Genomic DNA, 22,648 nt, shown 5'->3' with positions numbered 1-22,648 from the left:
GAGGGCGCCCTGTCTGGAGTGCGGGCTCCAGGCACCAGAGGGCGCAGCCGCCTCACAGGAGCAGCCAGGGTGACAGCTGTCACGCATCACCTGCAACAGCTGTTACCAATCATCTGATCGGCAGGAGTATATCAGCAGGACGTCGTCTCCACCTCTTTGCCGAGATATCATTTCTATCTTGAAGGTAACGTATCTCAGCTGACGGATTGTATCCTTTTGGATTTTGTGCGTTGTTCTGATTACTTTTCCAACGAGAGGTGGAGGTAGCTTTCCTACCGTTCGGATTCCTGGGTGCAAACGCGCCCTCCTTTAATTGTTCTTTGTTCCTCGCCAGCAGTACCAGGTCCGACACGCGGAGGCAGTGGCCACCTGGGAGTTCGGGACTTGGCGGCTCCAGTATTCCCGGGGTCTGGTGGCGGAGGAAACCGTGTGGTTCCGGTTCTACTTTGGAGAGGCGTCTCCTATCTTCGAGCCTGCCCACACGACACCTTTGTGAATTGACTTTTGTCCATTATTGTAATCTGTTGTATTTGTTGTGCACATTCACAACAGTAAAGTGTTGTTATTTGACCTTTTCCATTGTCCGTTCATTTGCGCCCCCTGTTGTGGGTCCGTGTACTTACACTTTCCCAACAGGATATCTCGGCCAACGTCATGGATCCCGAGGGGCGTCAACCGGCTGTTGAACGGCCAATGGAAGAACAGGGCGCACAGGCGTCCGCAGGAGGAATGATCGGTGAGTTGCAGCGGATCCTCACCGCTTTCACGGCTCGGTTGGATTTAATAACCGAGCAGAACGTCCTCCTTAACCGCAGGGTGGAGGCTCTCGCCGCGCAGGTAGAGGCGCTGCTGCGGCTCTCCCTCCTGTCGACCCTGTGCGTAACAGTGACGTTCCACAGGTCGTTCAACGACCCCTCCCACCTTCCCCGGAAGCATACATAAGCCCTCCAGAGCCGTACGGAGGTTGTGTGGAGACGTGCGCGGATTTCCTTATGCAGTGTTCGCTCGTCTTCGCACAACGTCCTGTCATGTACGCGACTGATGCTAGCAAGATAGCTTATGTAATAAACCTGCTTCGCGGTGAGGCACGCGCTTGGGCTACAGCGCTCTGGGAGCAGAATTCACGGCTCCTTCAGACATATGATGGGTTTGTGAGGGAGTTCAGAACAGTGTTCGATCACCCAAATAGAGGAGAGACCGCTTCAGCCGTGCTGCTGTCAATGAGACAGGGGCGCCGGAGCGCAGCTGCCTATGCAGTCGACTTCCGCATCGCGGCTGCGAGGTCCGGCTGGAATAGCACTGCCCTCTGCGCCGCCTTTGTAAACGGACTGTCATTGGTTCTAAAGGAGCACCTGGTGGCTAAGGACGAACCGTGGGATTTAGATGGGCTTATTGATCTCGTCATACGATTAGACAATCAGTTAGAAGAACGCCGTCGGGAACGAGACGAAGGGCGTGGCCGGGCACGCGCCGTCCCTCTCCCTTCCGGTTCCGACCGCGTTCCGCCCTCCCCACGCTCCATGGCCCCTGCGCTCCGTGTGGTTACAGCTCCCCCTGCTGACGAAGCTATGGACACGAGCAGGGCCACATTTAGGGCACCAGATAGACAGAGGAGGCTGGCCCGCGGAGCGTGTTTTGTTTGTGGCTCGATAGAGCATCAGGTAAGAGACTGCCCCGAGCGGTTAAACACCAACGCCCGCCCCTAGAAACTGGGCTAGGGGTGGGCCGAGACATTCACGTGGGACACACCCACATTGCCACATGACTCCCAGTTACAATCCTTTATGAGGATTCAACCCTGAAGGCCCCAGCACTGGTGGACACGGGCTCTGAAGGGAATCTGTTAGACAGCAGATGGGCCAGGGAGATAGGGCTCCCTCTGGTGGCGCTTACCTCGCCTGTGCAGGTCCGGGCACTAGATGGCTCCCTACTCCCTCCAGTCACGCATAAGACACCACCTGTAACTCTGGTGGTGTCAGGAAATCACCGGGAGGAGATAGAGTTTTTGTGACTCCTGCTACCTCCCATGTGATTTTAGGGTTCCCCTGGATGTTAAAACACAATCCCCGGATCGATTGGCCGTCCGGGGTAGTGGTTCAGTGGAGCGAGACCTGCCATCGGGTATGTTTAGGTTCCTCGGTTCCTCCCGGTTCCCAGGCTAAGGAGGAGGTCAGAGTCCCGCCCAATCTAGGGACGGTGCCGGTGGAGTACCACGACCTTGTAGATGTGTTCAGTAAGGATCTGGCGCTCACCCTTCCCCCCCACCGTCCGTACGATTGTGCCATTGATTTGGTTCCATGCGTTGAGTTCCCGTCCAGCAGGCTGTACAACCTCTCACGACCTGAGTGCGAATCAATGGAGACCTACATCCGGGACTCTTTAGCCGCCGGGTTGATCCGGAATTCCACCTCCCCAATGGGTGCAGGTTTCTTTTTTGTGGGTAAAAAAGACGGCGGACTTCGTCCATGCATTGATTATAGGGGACTGAACGAAATCACGGTTCGTAATCGATACCCGTTGCCCCTGTTGGATTCAGTGTTCACGCCCCTGCATGGAGCCCGAATATTCACTAAGCTAGATCTTAGAAATGCGTATCACCTGGTTCGGATCCGGAAGGGAGACGAGTGGAAGACGGCATTTAACACCCCCTTAGGTCACTTTGAGTACCTGGTCATGCCGTTCGGCCTCACAAACGCCCCCGCGACGTTCCAAGCTTTGGTTAATGATGTCTTGCGGGATTTCCTGCACCGATTCGTCTTCGTATATCTAGACGATATACTCATCTTTTCTCCGGATCCTGAGACTCATGTCCGGCATGTACGTCAGGTCCTGCAGCGGTTGTTAGAGAACCGACTGTTTGTGAAGGGCGAGAAGTGTGAGTTCCACCGCACATCTTTGTCCTTCCTGGGGTTTATCATCTCCCCCAACTCCGTCGCTCCTGATCCGGCCAAGGTTGCGGCGGTGAGAGACTGGCCCCAACCCACTAGCCGTAGGAAGCTGCAACAGTTCCTCGGCTTTGCTAATTTCTACAGGAGGTTCATTAAGGGCTACAGTCAGGTAGTTAGCCCCCTGACAGCCCTGACCTCTCCAAAAGTCCCCTTCACCTGGTCGGATCGTTGCGATGCCGCGTTCAAGGAGTTGAAACGGCGCTTCTCGTCTGCACCCGTTCTGGTGCAGCCCGATCCTAGTCGCCAGTTAGTGGTTGAAGTGGACGCCTCGGACTCAGGGATAGGAGCTGTGCTTTCCCAGAGCGGGAAGACCGATAAGGTCCTTCACCCGTGTGCCTATTTTTCCCGCAGGTTGACCCCGGCCGAACGGAATTATGACGTCGGCAATCGAGAACTCCTTGCGGTGAAAGAGGCTCTTGAAGAGTGGAGACATCTGTTGGAGGGAACGTCCGTGCCATTCACGGTTTTCACTGACCACCGGAACCTGGAGTATATCAGGACCGCCAAGCGGCTGAACCCCAGGCAAGCCCGCTGGTCACTGTTCTTCGGCCGTTTTGACTTTCGGATCACCTACCGTCCCGGGACCAAAAACCAGAGATCGGATGCCTTGTCCCGGGTACATGAAAATGAAGTCAAAACGGAGTTGTCGGATCCACCGGAACCCATCATCCCGGAGTCCACTATCGTGGCCACCCTCACCTGGGACGTAGAGAGAACCGTCCGGGAGGCCCTGGCACGAAGCCCGGACCCCGGAACTGGGCCGAAGAACAGACTCTACGTCCCACCAGAAGCTAGGGCTGCAGTCCTGGACTTCTGTCACGGCTCTAAGCTCTCCTGTCATCCAGGGGTGCGAAGAACCGTGGCAGTTGTCCGGCAGCGCTTCTGGTGGGCGTCCCTAGAGCCCGACGTACAGGGATTATATTCAGGCCTGCACCACCTGCGCCAGGGGCAAGGCTGACCATCGCAGGGCTTTGGGACTGCTCCAGCCGCTGCCCGTGCCCCATCGCCCCTGGTCCCACATCGGCCTGGATTTTGTCACGGGTCTCCCGCCGTCCCAGGGCAACACCACCATCCTCACGATAGTGGACCGATTCTCCAAGGCGGCCCACTTCGTGGCCCTCCCGAAGCTCCCGACGGCCCAGGAGACAGTGGACCTCCTGGTTCACCACGTCGTCCGGCTGCATGGGATCCCAACAGACATCGTCTCCGATCGCGGTCCCCAGTTCTCCTCGCACGTCTGGAGGAGCTTCTGCCGGGAACTGGGGGCCACGGTGAGTCTCTCATCCGGGTATCATCCCCAGACCAACGGGCAAGCAGAACGGGCCAATCAGGAGATGGAGCAGGCCCTGCGTTGCGTGACAGCCGCGCACCCGGCGGCCTGGAGTACCCATCTGGCCTGGATCGAGTATGCCCATAACAGCCAGGTGTCGTCAGCCACCGGCCTCTCCCCTTTCGAGGTATGTCTGGGGTACCAACCTCCTTTGTTTCCGGTGGTTGAGGGAGAGGTCGGTGTTCCCTCGGTCCAGGCCCACCTACGTAAGTGCCGTCGGGTGTGGCGTGCCGCCCGTTCTGCCTTGCTGAGGGCCCGGATGAGGACGAAGGCCCATGCAGACCGTCGGCGGACCCCGGCCCCTACGTACCGGCCAGGGCAGGCAGTGTGGTTGTCTACCAAGGACATACCCCTTCAAGTGGTCTCCCCTAAACTGCAGGACCGGTATATCGGTCCGTTCAAGATCATCAAGGTCATCAGTCCAGCCGCAGTGAGGCTTCAGCTTCCGGCCTCACTGCGGATCCATCCCGTTTTCCACGTGTCCCGGATCAAGCCCCATCACACCTCACCCCTCTGTACTCCCGGTCCGGCACCACCTCCTGCCCGGATCATCGATGGCGAGCCGGCTTGGACTGTGCGCCGGCTCTTAGATGTCCGTAGGATGGGCCGGGGCTTCCAGTATTTGGTGGACTGGGAGGGGTACGGACCTGAAGAACGCTCCTGGGTGAAGAGGAGCTTCATCCTGGACCCGGCCCTCCTGGCCAATTTCTACCGCCGCCACCCGGACAAACCTGGTCGGGCGCCAGGAGGCGCCCGTTGAGGGCGGGGTCCTGTTGTGTGGGCCGCCAGAAGAGGAGGTACTGCTGGCCCACCACCAGAGGGCGCCCTGTCTGGAGTGCGGGCTCCAGGCACCAGAGGGCGCAGCCGCCTCACAGGAGCAGCCAGGGTGACAGCTGTCACGCATCACCTGCAACAGCTGTTACCAATCATCTGATCGGCAGGAGTATATCAGCAGGACGACGTCTCCACCTCTTTGCCGAGATATCGTTTCTATCTTGAAGGTAACGTATCTCAGCTGACGGATTGTATCCTTTTGGATTTTGTGCGTTGTTCTCATTACTTTTCCAACGAGAGGTGGAGGTAGCTTTCCTACCGTTCGGATTCCTGGGTGCAAACGCGCCCTCCTTTAATTGTTCTTTGTTCCTCGCCAGCAGTACCAGGTCCGACACGCGGAGGCAGTGGCCACCTGGGAGTTCGGGACTTGGCGGCTCCAGTATTCCCGGGGTCTGGTGGCGGAGGAAACCATGTGGTTCCGGTTCTACTTTGGAGAGGCGTCTCCTATCTTCGAGCCTGCCCACACGACACCTTTGTGAATTGACTTTTGTCCATTATTGTAATCTGTTGTATTTGTTGTGCACATTCACAACAGTAAAGTGTTGTTATTTGACCTTTTCCATTGTCCGTTCATTTGCGCCCCCTGTTGTGGGTCCGTGTACTTACACTTTCCCAACAGTGCAAAAACACCTTTTGTCACAAGTTTATAAGTTGTAAAAATAATATTCAACATAAACTAAATAGACCAGTGTTAAGAATGGATAATTGTTTAAAGCTCATCTGCCCGTGTATGGAAGGCCAAACAGGCCAAAAAAAACAAAACAAAACAAAAAACCTATAACTGAGTAAATTCACCTTATCTTTTTCTTTTTTTTTTTTTTTTTTTGAATATCAGATGTCTCCTCGCGGCGGGCCCAGGTCAGCCATTCCAAAATGGACCGTGAAACAAACTGGGACTCTGGTCAGGACTTCTGCATTTCCAGCTGCAGGAGGCAGGCCAGGGAGATGGGAGCTGGAGCTGCTGGTTTGATCATGTTTGCCGCCTGTGCCTGAGTGGTTGTCTGAGGACAGGACTGAGTGTTGTGGCTCCACCTGTGGTTCAACAGATGCGGTGTTGGCATTCACAGGGTGTTGTTCAGGATCAAACACGGGCGCATCCTGAGAAACACTGAGTCCTGTTAGTTAAGGCTCATTTGTAGTTCTGTAGTTTTCTCTGGGCCCCTCCCCAATCAGACCGGGAGTGACATGTTTAGCCGCATGTTCTCCGTGAATTGCTGGCTGTCTGAGTGGTGTCCAAAAAATGAGGTGGGCTTCATAGATAATTGGCAAAGCTTCTGGGGAAAACCTGGTCTTGTTAGGAGAGACGGCATCCATCCCACTTTGGATGGAGCAGCTCTCATTTCTAGAAATCTGGCCAATTTTCTTAAATCCTCCAAACCGTGACTATCCAGGGTTGGGACCAGGAAGCAGAGTTGTAGTCTTACACACCTCTCTGCAGCTTCTCTCCCCCTGCCATCCCCTCATTACCCCATCCCCGTAGAGACGGTGCCTGCTCCCAGACTACCAATAACCAGCAAAAATCTATTTAATCATAAAAATTCAAAAAGAAAAAATAATATAGCACCTTCAACTGCACCACAGACTAAAACAGTTAAATGTGGTCTATTAAACATTAGGTCTCTCTCTTCTAAGTCCCTGTTGGTAAATGATATAATAATTGATCAACATATTGATTTATTCTGCCTAACAGAAACCTGGTTACAGCAGGATGAATATGTTAGTTTAAATGAGTCAACACCCCCGAGTCACACTAACTGTCAGAATGCTCGTAGCACGGGCCGGGGCGGAGGATTAGCAGCAATCTTCCATTCCAGCTTATTAATTAATCAAAAACCCAGACAGAGCTTTAATTCATTTGAAAGCTTGTCTCTTAGTCTTGTCCATCCAAATTGGAAGTCCCAAAAACCAGTTTTATTTGTTATTATCTATCGTCCACCTGGTCGTTACTGTGAGTTTCTCTGTGAATTTTCAGACCTTTTGTCTGACTTAGTGCTTAGCTCAGATAAGATAATTATAGTGGGCGATTTTAACATCCACACAGATGCTGAGAATGACAGCCTCAACACTGCATTTAATCTATTATTAGACTCTATTGGCTTTGCTCAAAAAGTAAATGAGTCCACCCACCACTTTAATCATATCTTAGATCTTGTTCTGACTTATGGTATGGAAATAGAAGACTTAACAGTATTCCCTGAAAACTCCCTTCTGTCTGATCATTTCTTAATAACATTTACATTTACTCTGATGGACTACCCAGCAGTAGGGAATAAGTTTCATTACACTAGAAGTCTTTCAGAAAGCGCTGTAACTAGGTTTAAGGATATGATTCCTTCTTTATGTTCTCTAATGCATATAACAACACAGTGCAGAGTAGCTACCTAAACTCTGTAAGGGAGATAGAGTATCTCGTCAATAGTTTTACATCCTCATTGAAGACAACTTTGGATGCTGTAGCTCCTCTGAAAAAGAGAGCTTTAAATCAGAAGTGTCTGACTCCGTGGTATAACTCACAAACTCGTAGCTTAAAGCAGATAACCCGTAAGTTGGAGAGGAAATGGCATCTCACTAATTTAGAAGATCTTCACTTAGCCTGGAAAAAGAGTCTGTTGCTCTATAAAAAAGCCCTCCGTAAAGCTAGGACATCTTTCTACTCATCACTAATTGAAGAAAATAAGAACAACCCCAGGTTTCTTTTCAGCACTGTAGCCAGGCTGACAAAGAGTCAGAGCTCTATTGAGCTGAGTATTCCATTAACTTTAACTAGTAATGACTTCATGACTTTCTTTGCTAACAAAATTTTAACTATTAGAGAAAAAATTACTCATAACCATCCCAAAGACATATCGTTATCTTTGGCTGCTTTCAGTGATGCCGGTATTTGGTTAGACTCTTTCTCTCCGATTGTTCTGTCTGAGTTATTTTCATTAGTTACTTCATCCAAACCATCAACATGTTTATTAGACCCCATTCCTACCAGGCTGCTCAAGGAAGCCCTACCATTATTTAATGCTTCGATCTTAAATATGATCAATCTATCTTTGTTAGTTGGCTATGTACCACAGGCTTTTAAGGTGGCAGTAATTAATCCATTACTTAAAAAGCCATCACTTGACCCAGCTATCTTAGCTAATTATAGGCCAATCTCTAACCTTCCTTTTCTCTCAAAAATTCTTGAAAGGGTAGTTGTAAAACAGCTAACTGATCATCTGCAGAGGAATGGTCTATTTGAAGAGTTTCAGTCAGGTTTTAGAATTCATCATAGTACAGAAACAGCATTAGTGAAGGTTACAAATGATCTTCTTATGGCCTCGGACAGTGGACTCATCTCTGTGCTTGTTCTGTTAGACCTCAGTGCTGCTTTTGATACTGTTGACCATAAAATTTTATTACAGAGATTAGAGCATGCCATAGGTATTAAAGGCACTGCGCTGCGGTGGTTTGAATCATATTTGTCTAATAGATTACAATTTGTTCATGTAAATGGGGAATCTTCTTCACAGACTAAAGTTAATTATGGAGTTCCACAAGGTTCTGTGCTAGGACCAATTTTATTCACTTTATATATGCTTCCCTTAGGCAGTATTATTAGACGGTATTGCTTAAATTTTCATTGTTACGCAGATGATACCCAGCTTTATCTATCCATGAAGCCAGAGGACACACACCAATTAGCTAAACTGCAGGATTGTCTTACAGACATAAAGACATGGATGACCTCTAATTTCCTGCTTTTAAACTCAGATAAAACTGAAGTTATTGTACTTGGCCCCACAAATCTTAGAAACATGGTGTCTAACCAGATCCTTACTCTGGATGGCATTACCCTGACCTCTAGTAATACTGTGAGAAATCTTGGAGTCATTTTTGATCAGGATATGTCATTCAAAGCGCATATTAAACAAATATGTAGGACTGCTTTTTTGCATTTACGCAATATCTCTAAAATCAGAAAGGTCTTGTCTCAGAGTGATGCTGAAAAACTAATTCATGCATTTATTTCCTCTAGGCTGGACTATTGTAATTCATTATTATCAGGTTGTCCTAAAAGTTCCCTAAAAAGCCTTCAGTTAATTCAAAATGCTGCAGCTAGAGTACTGACGGGGACTAGAAGGAGAGAGCATATCTCACCTATATTGGCCTCTCTTCATTGGCTTCCTGTTAATTCTAGAATAGAATTTAAAATTCTTCTTCTTACTTATAAGGTTTTGAATAATCAGGTCCCATCTTATCTTAGGGACCTCGTAGTACCATATCACCCCAATAGAGCGCTTCGCTCTCAGACTGCAGGCTTACTTGTAGTTCCTAGGGTTTGTAAGAGTAGAATGGGAGGCAGAGCCTTCAGCTTTCAGGCTCCTCTCCTGTGGAACCAGCTCCCAATTCAGATCAGGGAGACAGACACCCTCTCTACTTTTAAGATTAGGCTTAAAACTTTCCTTTTTGCTAAAGCTTATAGTTACGGCTGGATCAGGTGACCCTGAACCATCCCTTAGTTATGCTGCTATAGACGTAGACTGCTGGGGGGTTCCCATGATGCACTGTTTCTTTCTCTTTTTGCTCTGTATGCACCACTCTGCATTTAATCATTAGTGATCGATCTCTGCTCCCCTCCACAGCATGTCTTTTTCCTGGTTCTCTCCCTCAGCCCCAACCAGTCCCAGCAGAAGACTGCCCCTCCCTGAGCCTGGTTCTGCTGGAGGTTTCTTCCTGTTAAAAGGGAGTTTTTCCTTCCCACTGTAGCCAAGTGCTTGCTCACAGGGGGTCGTTTTGACCATTGGGGTTTTACATAATTATTGTATGGCTTTGCCTTACAATATAAAGCGCCTTGGGGCAACTGTTTGTTGTGATTTGGCGCTATATAAAAAAAATTGATTGATTGATTGATTGATTTGGGAGGTGGTGTGCTTGATCGTGGTCCGTCGGGGTTTGAGGGTGCTGAGTGTCGGCAGGATTGAAGCATCTGTGTCGATTGTGGCTGGAGAAGGTTCTGGTTCCACAGAGGGAGGCAGGCCTGGACTTTCTGAGTGGACCGGTTCCAGAATGGGGCTTTCGGTTGCCGACTGCGCAGATTCGGCAATGAGGCATTGCCTCCTCCGACAATTCAACTTCACTGGACTCTACGTGGAATGAATTGTCGTCTTTTAGGCAAGCCTGTTAGTTTTGATGTCAACGTGCAGTCAGGACTCTTACACCATAATGAATAACGTGGCTTAGAAGTTGTAGAGGTTCTCATCGGTTTGGACATTGCTGCAGTCATCAAGACGGCCCAAAACGTCACCCTTAGAAATGCCATTATTGTGGTTTCTCCAGGGGAAAAAAATCACTACATAACGTTTAAATGACTAAATGTTGGTACTAAAAATATGAAATCTATGTTTGGTGGCGTAAAAGGGTATTTACTTAGAATTTATTAACAGGTACCACAAACAAGCTCATTTCAAGGCACAAGCAACTTTAAAACCAATGAAAAAAGCTGATTCATTCATACAAAATCCTTTCTGTGGAGTTGTGTGGACATGTGACTGTGCAGCGTTTTTCGGTCTGAAGTCACTCAGCTAATGTGAGTCACACATAGTCACATGGTCATGGTGGTTATGGAGGTTACGGTGGTTTCATCACCAAAACAAGGAGACAAACATGGATCAGGGGCAGAGCCACAAACAGCGACAAGAGATTCAGGAGTTAAGGCAGAAACCTGAATTCCCCAAACAAAGTGATGAGGAAAAGCGGCAAAAAGATCTTGAGGAGCACCGGGAAAAGCTGCAAAAAGAGATCAAGGGAGTCAAATCGCTCATTGCCTGCGAACGGTGGAGAACTCGTCAGGAGATGGAAACACTTCGTAACGAAATTGAGACCCGCAGAAGGCAGTTGAATCATCAGCAGGAAGAACGTGAGATGAACAGTGATGAGATGAACCAGGAGCCCTCGTGGTCACGGTGGTCATGGTGGTTATGGTGGTTACAGTGTTTACTGGGGTCACTGTGGTCACTGTGGTTACTGTGGTGATGGCAGCTGCAGCATTTATAATAAATATTTATATTTATTTACAGTGTCTGAATTTTTTTTCAAGTTGAAATGCAGATATGAATGAATGAATCTACCAGACTTAAAAATGTACACACTACTTTTTATGCTATTTTATTTACAGTATGTAAAAATCAGTGTCCAAGGTTCCTTATAATGTTAGTACCTCCATCACACGAGAGGCCGAATAAGCCTGAATGAAGAGTTGAATGAATGTCAAAGTCGGGTTGATTTGAAAGCCTCTGATCTGAGTGCAGTCCAAACACTTCAACACATTGGAGCAGCCAGACCGAATGCAGAGCACTCCACTGTCGAGGTGCGTTTAAGGTGGAAAAAGCACAAACGTGGTCAAAGTGCAGTCTGATCACAGTCTGACTGTGTTCTAAACGTTCTGACGGCCTCAAAACAGCATTTGAAACAGTCTGATCACATGCAATGGTTATTTCCCACACCGTCAGGCACGTCCCCAGTGTGCACTGGATGAGCCGCACAGCACCCTGGTGCATCCCGTTCGGTGTGCTAAGGACATAATTGCAAAGTCTGTGGCACAGAATCATAATATCATGCAAGCCGGAGAAGCTTTCATGATATTAAAGGGACAAATCTCTTGTGTTTTAATCAAGAATGTTGTGTTGAAAAAGCCGTTAACAAGCTGAAACACACTCAGACACACACACTCATCTTCAACCGCTTGGTCCAATCAAGGGTCACGGAGGGCTGGAGCCCATCCCAGCAGTCATAGAGCGTGAGGCGGGGTACACCAGGACAGGACGCCAGTCTGTCGCAGTGCCACAAACAGACAAACACAGACACACCCACACACACACCTACAGACAATTTAAAGATTCCAGCCACCAAACCCGCATGTCTTTGGAGGTGGGAGGAAACCGGAGCACCCAGAGGAAACCCACGCAAACACGGGGAGAACATGCAAACTCCACACACAAAGGCCACAGGTGGGATTTGAACCCGTGACCTTCTCGCTGTGAGGCAACAGTGCTAACCACTAACCACCATGCTGCACCAGCTGAAACCCATTTCACTGAAATAACATAGGACTCAGTTACACTTAGAAAAAAATGGATTTGTTGATTAAATCCAACAAAAAGATTCTTAAAAAAAATTGTTGAGCGTTCCACCAGATTTTGTTCATCAGGTGTTGCTCCTCAGTACACTCAAAGCTTCTCTTTTAAACCTTGTGTGACTGGAACATTTCTTTGCTTTTTCAGAATCAGAATCACCTTTATTGTCATTGCACAGCAATCAACACAACGAAATTTGCTTGTGCATCCTCAGAAACAATGACCATCCTCAAACACCCTCACCCATACACATACTTCAATAATATTAAAAATATCCCTCTAAAACATCAATTAACATTAAAAATACCCAACTTAATAAAACCCCTTAAATAGCTTAAAGCAGTAATAAATACGAGGTCTGTCCATAAAGTATCGTACCTTTTTATTTTATTTTTTTTAAACTATATGGATTTGATTCATATGTTTTCACGTCAGACAAACTTGAACCCTCGTGCGCATGCGTGAGTTTTTCCATGCCTGTCGATGACGTCATTCGCCTGTGAGCACGCCTTGGGAAGGAGTGGTCCCGCCCTGTCGTCGGATTTTCATTGTCTGGAAATGGCGGAATAAAAAGGACTTTTTCCCATCAGAATTTTTTCAGAAGCTGTTAGAGACTGGCACCTGGAAACCATTCAAAAAATTTATCTGGCTTTCAGTGAAAATTTTATGGGCTTCACAGAGAATAAGGACTGTTACTACAGCTTTAAGGACTGCTTTAAGGACGCTCGACGAGCCGCGACGATGCGGCACAAGCCACCGGACCATTTCTAAACGGATGCGAGACAAAGGAACACCTCCATTTCGGCGTGTCAGAGGACAAGTTGGGACATGCCTATCTCGGCTTTCAATGCTTACCAGTCGAGTGAGTTATAAGAGAACTTGTGGAGAGCTGGACATATCCCAACTTGTCCTCTGACACGCCGAAATGGAGGTGTTCCTTTGTCTCGCTTCCAAAGCGAATCGGTCGTGACGCGCGAAGCCTCCGCGCGGCTTTCCACGACAAAATCTCTTGTTAAAAGTGAAATCTGCCGGAAAATAGCTGATTTCCAGCTCTTCTGATAACCAGAGAAAGAGCACACGACAGTCTCGTATCCACAGAGCCATCCATTTAGAAATGATCCAGTGGTTTGTGCCTCGTCATCGCACCTCGGAGCGCGGCGCGTCGAGCGTCCTTAAAGGGGTCCTTAAAGCTGTAGTAAAAGTCCTTATTCTCTGTGAAGCCCCTAAAATTTTCACTGAAAGCCAGATAAATTTTTTTAATGGTTTCCAGGTGCCAGTCTCTAACAGCTTCTGAAAAAATTCTGATGGAAAAAAAGTCCTTTTGTTCCACCATTTCCAGACAATGAAAATCCAACGAGGGGGCGGGACCACTCCTTCCCAAGGCGTGCTCACAGGCGAATGACGTCACCGACAGGCGTGGAAAAACTCACGCATGCGCACGAGGGTTCAAGCTTGTCTGACGTGAAAACATATGAATCAAATCCATATAGTTTAAAAAATGTTAAAAAGGTACGATACTTTATGGACAGACCTCGTATACCTAAAATTAAAATTAAAAATAGTTGAAAACAGGTATTGCACATGGTGTGAGGAGTGTGTTCCGTCCTGCAGAATACTGCTTGCTCGACGGAGAAAGCGAGTCCTAAAAACATCATCCAATGAGGGCAGAGGGAGACCAATGATCTTTTTGTGCCGTTCTTATAACTCGACTGACGGATTCCTTGTTTTCAGAGCAGTTTGCAAACCGTGCTGTAATGCAACAGGTTAAAACACTCTCGATGGAGCAGTGATAAAAGGCCTTGAGCAGCTCAGCTGACAGGTTGTTCTTCTTCAATGCTTGTAGAAAATAAAGCCTCTGATGCGCCTTTTTGACCACAGCAGATGTGTTAACTTCCCATTTAAGATCCTCAGTGATCCAGGTGCCCAGAAATTTAAAACAAGAGACCCTCTCCCTTCATGAATAAATCCACCTTGATTATCCTCGTAACCCTGCGACAGACTAACGGCCTGTCCAGGGTGCACGCCGTCACTTAGCCGGTGACCGCTAAGACAGGTGGACGTCTTCCTAACGGATTATTTACCAGTCCAACACAGATTCTGAAACATCCAGCAGAATAAAGACTTAATGTTCAAAAATGCATTTATTATACCAGCTGACATTTAAAAAACACTCATGTCATGTGATATCAAGTGATCACTGCAGGTTCATAAATATTTCAAATTGTAGATATAGTAATAAAATTTCAACCCATCTGTCCTTATTTGCTGCCCGTTCTTCCCTCACAAAGTGATGATGAGATTTTACATGTTTTGCGTCCATCTTTAGTTTGTCCATTTTGACGCAGTCTGGTTTCTGGGACAGCTTGATGTGTTTCCATGGCAACACAGTCTCACCTGTTACCTGTTGGGAGAGATTTTAAAAAATAATCGCTGTTACTCAAGCACACAATTAATTTTGCAGCATTAATTTAACACTGCAGTGTTAATATCTCCACCACTGTGTAAGTCAACTCCATGAGCTGATCAGCTTGAGTTCATTTAACACTTCTTTGGAGCACTCGTGATAACGAGTGGTCCTCTTCTACATAATGTTAAATAACTCAATTATTTGTTTGTTTTTAATATGTAAATGTTTCTGTGGCCTGTCATTTGCCAAGAGCACAATTCACAATGGGCACTATATGAAACAAATAAATAAACCACAATTAAAAAAAAAAAAAGTTTGCTTTTTTTATGTCATCACTTGCTGTTTTCAATTCATTTTTGAATTGTGTACTTTTTTCTTATATTTTCGTCTGGTCTTTGAACTTGGACAAAGATTAAGATATACGATCATTCATTCATTCATTCATTTTCTATATCCAGTTCCTTATTAAAGGTCACAGGAGGCTGGAGATCTTATATTTAATTTCCTCATCAGAATTTTGGAACCGGGACAGAGCTGTAAACTTCACAGCTTCATGTGAGCTGGAAAAATGTTGCAGTCCTCAACATACATCAAACACGACTTCATCAAGCACCAACCATCAAGGAGTGTCAAAGTGTGTGTGAAGATGGCAGTGTGGAACAAACGGACGGTCAGTATTCCACTGCCGGTGATCAGGTTTAAAGCAGTGCCAGACATTAGAATGCTCAATAGATTCAGCTGTTTTTGTTATGTTGAGATGCGTGATTACTCCACCATCGATAAACCGAGATGGATCACGCTCGAATGGATGGACTTTGTTGGACTTGCTGAAGGAGAAACCTCATCTGTTTGAGAGAAATATGGCTAATCTTGTTGTCCTGAAGCCACTCTTTTGATACCTTGGCTGTGTCTTTAGGGTCATTGTTCTGCTGAAAGATGAACCGTCACCCCAGTCTGAGGTCAATAGGGCTGATAGATGAAAACTTCATCTTCACCAGCAAAGCTATCACCTCCCACCTATCCCGGATTCCAGAGAAGTTTTAGGGTGTGAGTAAAGCTGCCTCAAGAACAGACGGCTCATTTACAGCAGTATTTATTATCACTGCAAGTTGTACAACAAACCTTTCTTGGAACAATCCAGATTGCAACATTGGAGTAAAAAATAAATAAAATATAAGATGTAAGATACGTACATGAGAGTCTGTTATTGCAGATTCTAATCCAATTACATATTTTCCACAAATCTGATTGGTTAATCAGATTTCTGGTGTGAGATTTCAGACTATAATATCAGATGTAAGGACGCAAAGTATTCGACCATTTCACATTTAATGTATTACTCCGTGCCCTGACCGGCTGCACGCGCTGCTATGCAGATGTCAATAATGGCGCTGTTAGCTGAGAGCGAGAGAAAGTCGCGTACTGATGACGATGTTGAACTGGGTAAATTTAAGCTACCATACGAAAGTATTTATGTGGATTCTGATACAGAATTATCATTTCACATTTGATGGATTTGATAAATTTTTATTTATTTATTTTTTTTAATGGGAATGACCCCTTGTGTCTGATGATTTGTGGACGTTCATGCTGGATTAAAGTCGCAAATATCCATTTTAAAGGTTAATTTTCAACCATATAAGCAGCATGAACGTCCACAAATCATCAGACACAACAGGTTTATTTCCTAGAAGTCCAGTAATACACTATCTATGGTTGTGTATGTATATAAAAGTTTAATTTGCACATGTAATAAATAAATGTGTACAATAAAAACACTAAAAGCAGAATATAACTATAACACATAAAACATGACACAATTAAAATATAAATAAAACAAACATCAAAACCAAATATACAAACAACATGAACATGGAAATAATCCATGTGTTGTGAAAGTGTAGGAACACGGACCCACAACAGGGGGCGCAAATGAACGGACAATGGAGGAAGTCAAATAACAACACTTTACTGTTGTGAATGAGCACAACAAACACGGCAGGTCACAATAGTATGCAATGAAGTCAATTTACAGAACGTGTCATGTGGGCAGGCTCGAAGATAAGAGACGTCTGTCCAAAGCAGAACCGGAACCACACGATTTCCTCCGCCACCGAACCCCGGGAATACTGGAGCCGCCAAGTCCCGAACTCCCAGGTGGCCACTGCCTCCGCTTGTCGGATCTGGTACTGCTGGCGAGGAACAAAAACAGTTAGATGTAGGTGTGTTTATACCCAGCAACACGTATGGTGGGAAATCCACCTCCACCTCTCGTCGAAAAGTCTGCTGTCAAAAAACACAAAGCAACAATATTCTTCTGTCGAAAAGACAACTTGATTGGCTGAGCTCGTTACCTCCTAAGCATAGCGATATCTCGGCAAAGAAGTGGAGATGTCGTCCTGCTGATATATGATTGAAGATCAGATGATTGGTGACAGCTGTCACAGGTAATAAGTGACAGCTGTCACCCCGGCTGCTCCTGTGAGGCGGCGGCGCCCTCTTGTGCCTGGAGCCCGCACTCCAGGCAGGGTGCCCTCTGGTGGTTGTGGGCCAGCAGTACCTCCTCTTCAGCGGCCCACACAACAGGACCCCCCCCTCAACAGGCGCCTCCTGGCGCCCGACCAGGCCTGTCCGGGTGGCGGCGGTAGAAATCGGCCAGGAGGGCCGGGTCTAGGATGAAGCTCCTCTTCACCCAGGAGCGTTCTTCGGGTCCGTACCCCTCCCAGTCCACCAAATACTGGAAGCCCCGGCCCATCCTACGGACATCCAAGAGCCGGCGCACAGACCAAGCCGGCCCACCATCGATGACCCGGGCAGGAGGCGGTGCCGGACCCGGAGCACAGAGGGGTGAGGTGTGATGCGGTTTTATCCGGGACACATGGAAAACAGGATGGATCCGCAGTGAGGCCGGAAGCTGAAGCCGCACTGCGGCTGGACTGATGACCTTGAGTATCTTGAAGGGACCGATGTAACGATCCTGCAGTTTTGGGGAGTCCACTTTGAGGGGAATGTCTTTTGTCGACAACCACACCTCCTGCCCTGGCCGATATGCAGGGGCCGGGGTCCGCCGGCGGTCTGCATGGGCTTTTGCCCTCGTCCGGGCCTTCAGCAAAGCAGAACGGGCGGCGTGCCACACCCGACGGCACTTCCGCAGGTGGGCCTGGACCGAGGGCACACCGACCTCTCCCTCGACCACCGGAAACAACGGGGGCTGGTACCCCAGACACACCTCAAAAGGGGAGAGGCCGGTGGCAGAAGACACCTGGCTGTTATGGGCATACTCGATCCAGGCCAAATGGGTACTCCAGGCCGCTGGGTGCGCGGCCGTCACGCAGCGCAGGGCCTGTTCCACCTCCTGATTGGCCCGTTCTGCCTGCCCGTTGGTCTGAGGATGATACCCGGACGAGAGACTCACCGTGGCCCCCAGTTCCCGGCAGAAGCTCCTCAAGACTTGCGAGGAGAACTGGGGACCGCGATCGGAGACGATGTCTGTTGGAATCCCATGCAGCCGGACGACGTGGTGGACCAGGAGGTCTGCTGTCACCTGGGCAGTCGGGAGCTTCGGGAGGGCCACGAAGTGGGCCGCCTTGGAGAATCGGTCCACTATCGTGAGGATGGTGGTGTTACCCTGGGACGGCGGGAGGCCCGTGACAAAATCCAGGCCGATGTGGGACCAGGGGCGATGAGGCACAGGCAGCGGCTGGAGCAGTCCCGGTGCCCTGCGGTGGTCAGCCTTGCCCCTGGCGCAGGTGGTGCAGGCCTGGATATAATCCCGAACGTCGGCCTCCAGGGACGCCCACCAGAAGCGCTGCCGGACAACTGCCACGGTTCTTCGCACCCCCGGATGACAGGAGAACTTGGAGCCGTGACAGAAGTCCAAGACTGCAGCCCTGGCCTCTGGTGGGACGTAAAGTTTATTCTTCGGCCCGGTTCCGGGGTCCGGGCTCCGTGCCAGGGCCTCCCGGACGGTCTTCTCCACGTCCCAGGTGAGGATGGCCACGATAGCGGACTCCGGGATGATAGGTTCCGGTGGATCCGACAACTCAGTTTTGACTTCGTCTTCATGCACCCGGGACAAGGCATCCGATCTCTGGTTCTTGGTCCCGGGGCGGTAGGTGATCCGGAAGTCAAAATGGCCGAAGAACAGTGACCAGCGGGCTTGCCTGGGGTTCAGCCGCTTGGCGGTCCTGATATACTCCAGGTTCCGGTGGTCAGTGAAAACTGTGAATGGCACGGACGTTCCCTCCAACAGATGTCTCCACTCTTCAAGAGCCTCTTTCACCGCAAGGAGTTCTCGATTGCCGACGTCATAGTTCCGTTCAGCTGGGGTCAACCTGCGGGAAAAATAGGCACACAGGTGAAGGACCTTATCGGTCTCTCCATTCTGGGACAGCACGGCTCCTATCCCTGAGTCAGAGGCGTCCACTTCAACCATGAACTGGCGGCTAGGGTCGGGCTGCACCAAAACTGGCGCAGTAGACAACCTTCGTTTCAACTCCTTGAACGCGGCTTCGCACCGATCCGACCAGGTGAAGGGGACTTTTGGAGAGGTCAGGGCTGTCAGGGGGCTAACTACCTGACTGTAGCCCTTAATGAACCTCCTATAGAAATTAGCGAAGCCGAGGAACTGTTGCAGCTTCCTACGGCTTGTTGGTTGGGGCCAATCTCTCACCGCCGCAACCTTGGCCGGATCAGGGGCGACGGAGTTGGAGGAGATTATAAACCCCAGGAAGGACAAAGACGTGCGGTGAAACTCGCACTTCTCGCCCTTCACAAACAGTCGGTTCTCTAACAACCGCTGCAGGACCTGACGTACATGCTGGACATGGGTCTCAGGATCCGGAGAAAAGATGAGAATATCGTCCAGATATACGAAGACGAATCGGTGCAGGAAGTCCCGCAAGACGTCGTTAACCAAGGCTTGGAACGTCGCGGGGGCGTTGGTGAGGCCGAACGGCATGACCAGGTACTCAAAGTGACCTAACGGGGTGTTAAATGCCGTCTTCCATTCGTCTCCCTTCCGGATCCGAACCAGGTGATACGCATTTCTAAGATCCAGCTTAGTAAAGATTTTGGCTCCATGCAGGGGGGTGAACACGGAATCTAACAATGGCAACGGGTATCGGTTGCGAACCGTAATCTCATTCAGCCCCCTGTAATCAATGCATGGACGGAGTCCACCATCTTTCTTGCCCACAAAAAAGAAACCTGCCCCCATCGGGGAGGTGGAGTTCCGGATCAGCCCGGCAGCTAATGAGTCCCGGATGTAGGTCTCCATTGATTCGCGCTCAGGTCGTGAGAGGTTGTACAGCCTGCTGGACGGGAACTCAGCGCCTGGAACCAAATCAATGGCACAATCGTACGGACGGTGCGGGGGAAGGGTGAGTGCCAGATCCTTACTGAAGACGTCAGCAAGATCGTGGTACTCAACCGGCACTGCCGTCAGATTGGGAGGGACTTTGACCTCCTCCTTAGCCTGTGAACCGGGAGGAACCGAGGATCCTAAACACCCCCGATGGCAGGTTTCGCTCCACTGAACCACCACCCCAGACGGCCAATCAATCCGGGGATTGTGCTTCAACATCCATGGGATGCCCAAAATCACGCGGGAGGTAGAAGGAGTTACAAAAAACTCAATCTCCTCCCGATGGTTTCCAGACACCACCAGAGTTACTGGTTGTGTCTTGTGTGTGAGTAAAGGGAGGAGGGTGCCATCTAGTGCCCGCACCTGCAATGGCGAAGGAAGCGCCACCAGAGGGAGCCCTACCTCCCTTGCCCATCTGCTGTCTAGCAGATTCCCTTCTGACCCCGTGTCCACCAGTGCTCGGGCTTGAAGGGTTAAATCCCCGCTCAGGATTGTGACTGGGAGTCGTGTGGCAATTTGTGTGTGTCTTACTTGAATGTTTTGACCCCCCCTTAGCCCAGTCTCTAAGGGCGAGTGTTGTCGTTTTGGCCATTTGGGGCAGTCTCTCTGTGTGTGCTCAGTTGAGCTGCAGAGAAAACACTCTCCACGGATCAGCCTCCCCATTTTGGCCCTGTGCATTTCCCTAACAATGGCAGCAGGGGGAGCTGTTGCCCCACAAAGCGCTGCGGCTGTGGAGCGTGGGGAGGGCAGCCCCTTTTCGAACCCGGAAGGGAGAGGGGCGGCGCGTATCCGGTCACGTCCTTCGCCTCGCTCCCGACGGCGTTCCTCCAACCGATTGTCTAACCGTATAACGAGATCGATAAGCCCATCTAAATCCCGCAGTTCCTCCTTAGCTACCAGCTGCTCCTTCAGAACCAACGACAGTCCGTTTATGAAGGCGGCGCGGAGCGCAACGTTATTCCAGCCGGACCTCGCAGCCGCGATGCGGAAGTTGACTGCATAAGCGGCTGCGCTCTCGCGTCCCTGTCTCATTGACAGCAGCACTGTTGAAGCGGTCTCTCCTCTGTTAGGGTGATCAAACACTGTTCTGAACTCCCCCACAAACCCAGTGTATGCTGATAACAACCGTGAGTTCTGTTCCCAGAGCGCCGTAGCCCAGGCGCGTGCTTTACCCCGAAGCAGAGCAATCACATAAGCTATCTTACTGGCATCAGTCGCGTACATGACGGGACGTTGTGCGAAGACGAGCGAACACTGCATAAGAAAGTCCGCGCACGTCTCCACACAACCCCCGTACGGCTCTGGAGGGCTTATGTATGCTTCAGGGGAAGGTGGGAGGGGTCGTTGAACGACCTGTGGAACGTCACTGTTGCGCACAGGATCGGCAGGAGGGGGAGACGCAGCAGCGCCCTGAGGGCGCGCTTCCACCTGCGCGGCGAGAGCCTCCACCCTGCGGTTAAGGAGAACGTTCTGCTCGGTCATTAGATCCAACCGAGCCGTAAAAGCGGTGAGGATTCACTGCAACTCACCGATCATGCCTCCTGCAGACGCCTGTGCGCCCTGCTCTTCCATTGGCCGTTCAACAGCCGATTGACGCCCCTCGGGGTCCATGACGTTGGCCGAGATATCCTGTTGTGAAAGTGTAGGAACACGGACCCACAACAGGGGGCGCAAATGAACGGACAATGGAGGAAGTCAAATAACAACACTTTACTGTTGTGAATGAGCACAACAAACACGGCAGGTCACAATAGTATGCAATGAAGTCAATTTACAGAACGTGTTATGTGGGCAGGCTCGAAGATAAGAGACGTCTGTCCAAAGCAGAACCGGAACCACACGATTTCCTCCGCCACCGAACCCCGGGAATACTGGAGCCGCCAAGTCCCGAACTCCCAGGTGGCCACTGCCTCCGCTTGTCGGATCTGGTACTGCTGGCGAGGAACAAAAACAGTTAGATGTAGGTGTGTTTATACCCAGCAACACGTATGGTGGGAAATCCACCTCCACCTCTCGTCGAAAAGTCTGCTGTCAAAAAACACAAAGCAACAATATTCTTCTGTCGAAAAGACAACTTGATTGGCTGAGCTCGTTACCTCCTAAGCATAGCGATATCTCGGCAAAGAAGTGGAGATGTCGTCCTGCTGATATACGATTGAAGATCAGATGATTGGTGACAGCTGTCACAGGTAATAAGTGACAGCTGTCACCCCGGCTGCTCCTGTGAGGCGGCGGCGCCCTCTTGTGCCTGGAGCCCACACTCCAGGCAGGGTGCCCTCTGGTGGTTGTGGGCCAGCAGTACCTCCTCTTCAGCGGCCCACACAACACCATGTTCTGTTATGGATTGGGGGGTGTTTGGCTGGCCCTGTTTTTCTCTGTGTTTCCCCAGGTGGTTCTGGGGGGGGTTATTGTCATGGAGTGGGGGTGTTTGGCTGGCCCTGTTTTTCTCTGTGTCTCCCCAGGTGGTTCTAGGGTGGGTTATTGCCATGGAGTGGGGGTGTTTGGCTGGCCCTGTTTTTCTATGTGTTTCCCCAGGTGGTTCTGGGGGGGGGTTATTGTCATGGATTGGGGGGTGTTTGGCTGGCCCTGTTTTTCTCTGTGTTTCCCCAGGTGGTTCTGGGGGGGGGGGGGGGGGGGTTATTGTCATGGAGTGGGGGT

Source organism: Thalassophryne amazonica, chromosome 16 (assembly GCF_902500255.1).
Source record: "Thalassophryne amazonica chromosome 16, fThaAma1.1, whole genome shotgun sequence".
NCBI lineage: Eukaryota > Metazoa > Chordata > Actinopteri > Batrachoidiformes > Batrachoididae > Thalassophryne > Thalassophryne amazonica.
Note: the sequence above shows the minus strand (reverse complement) of the source record.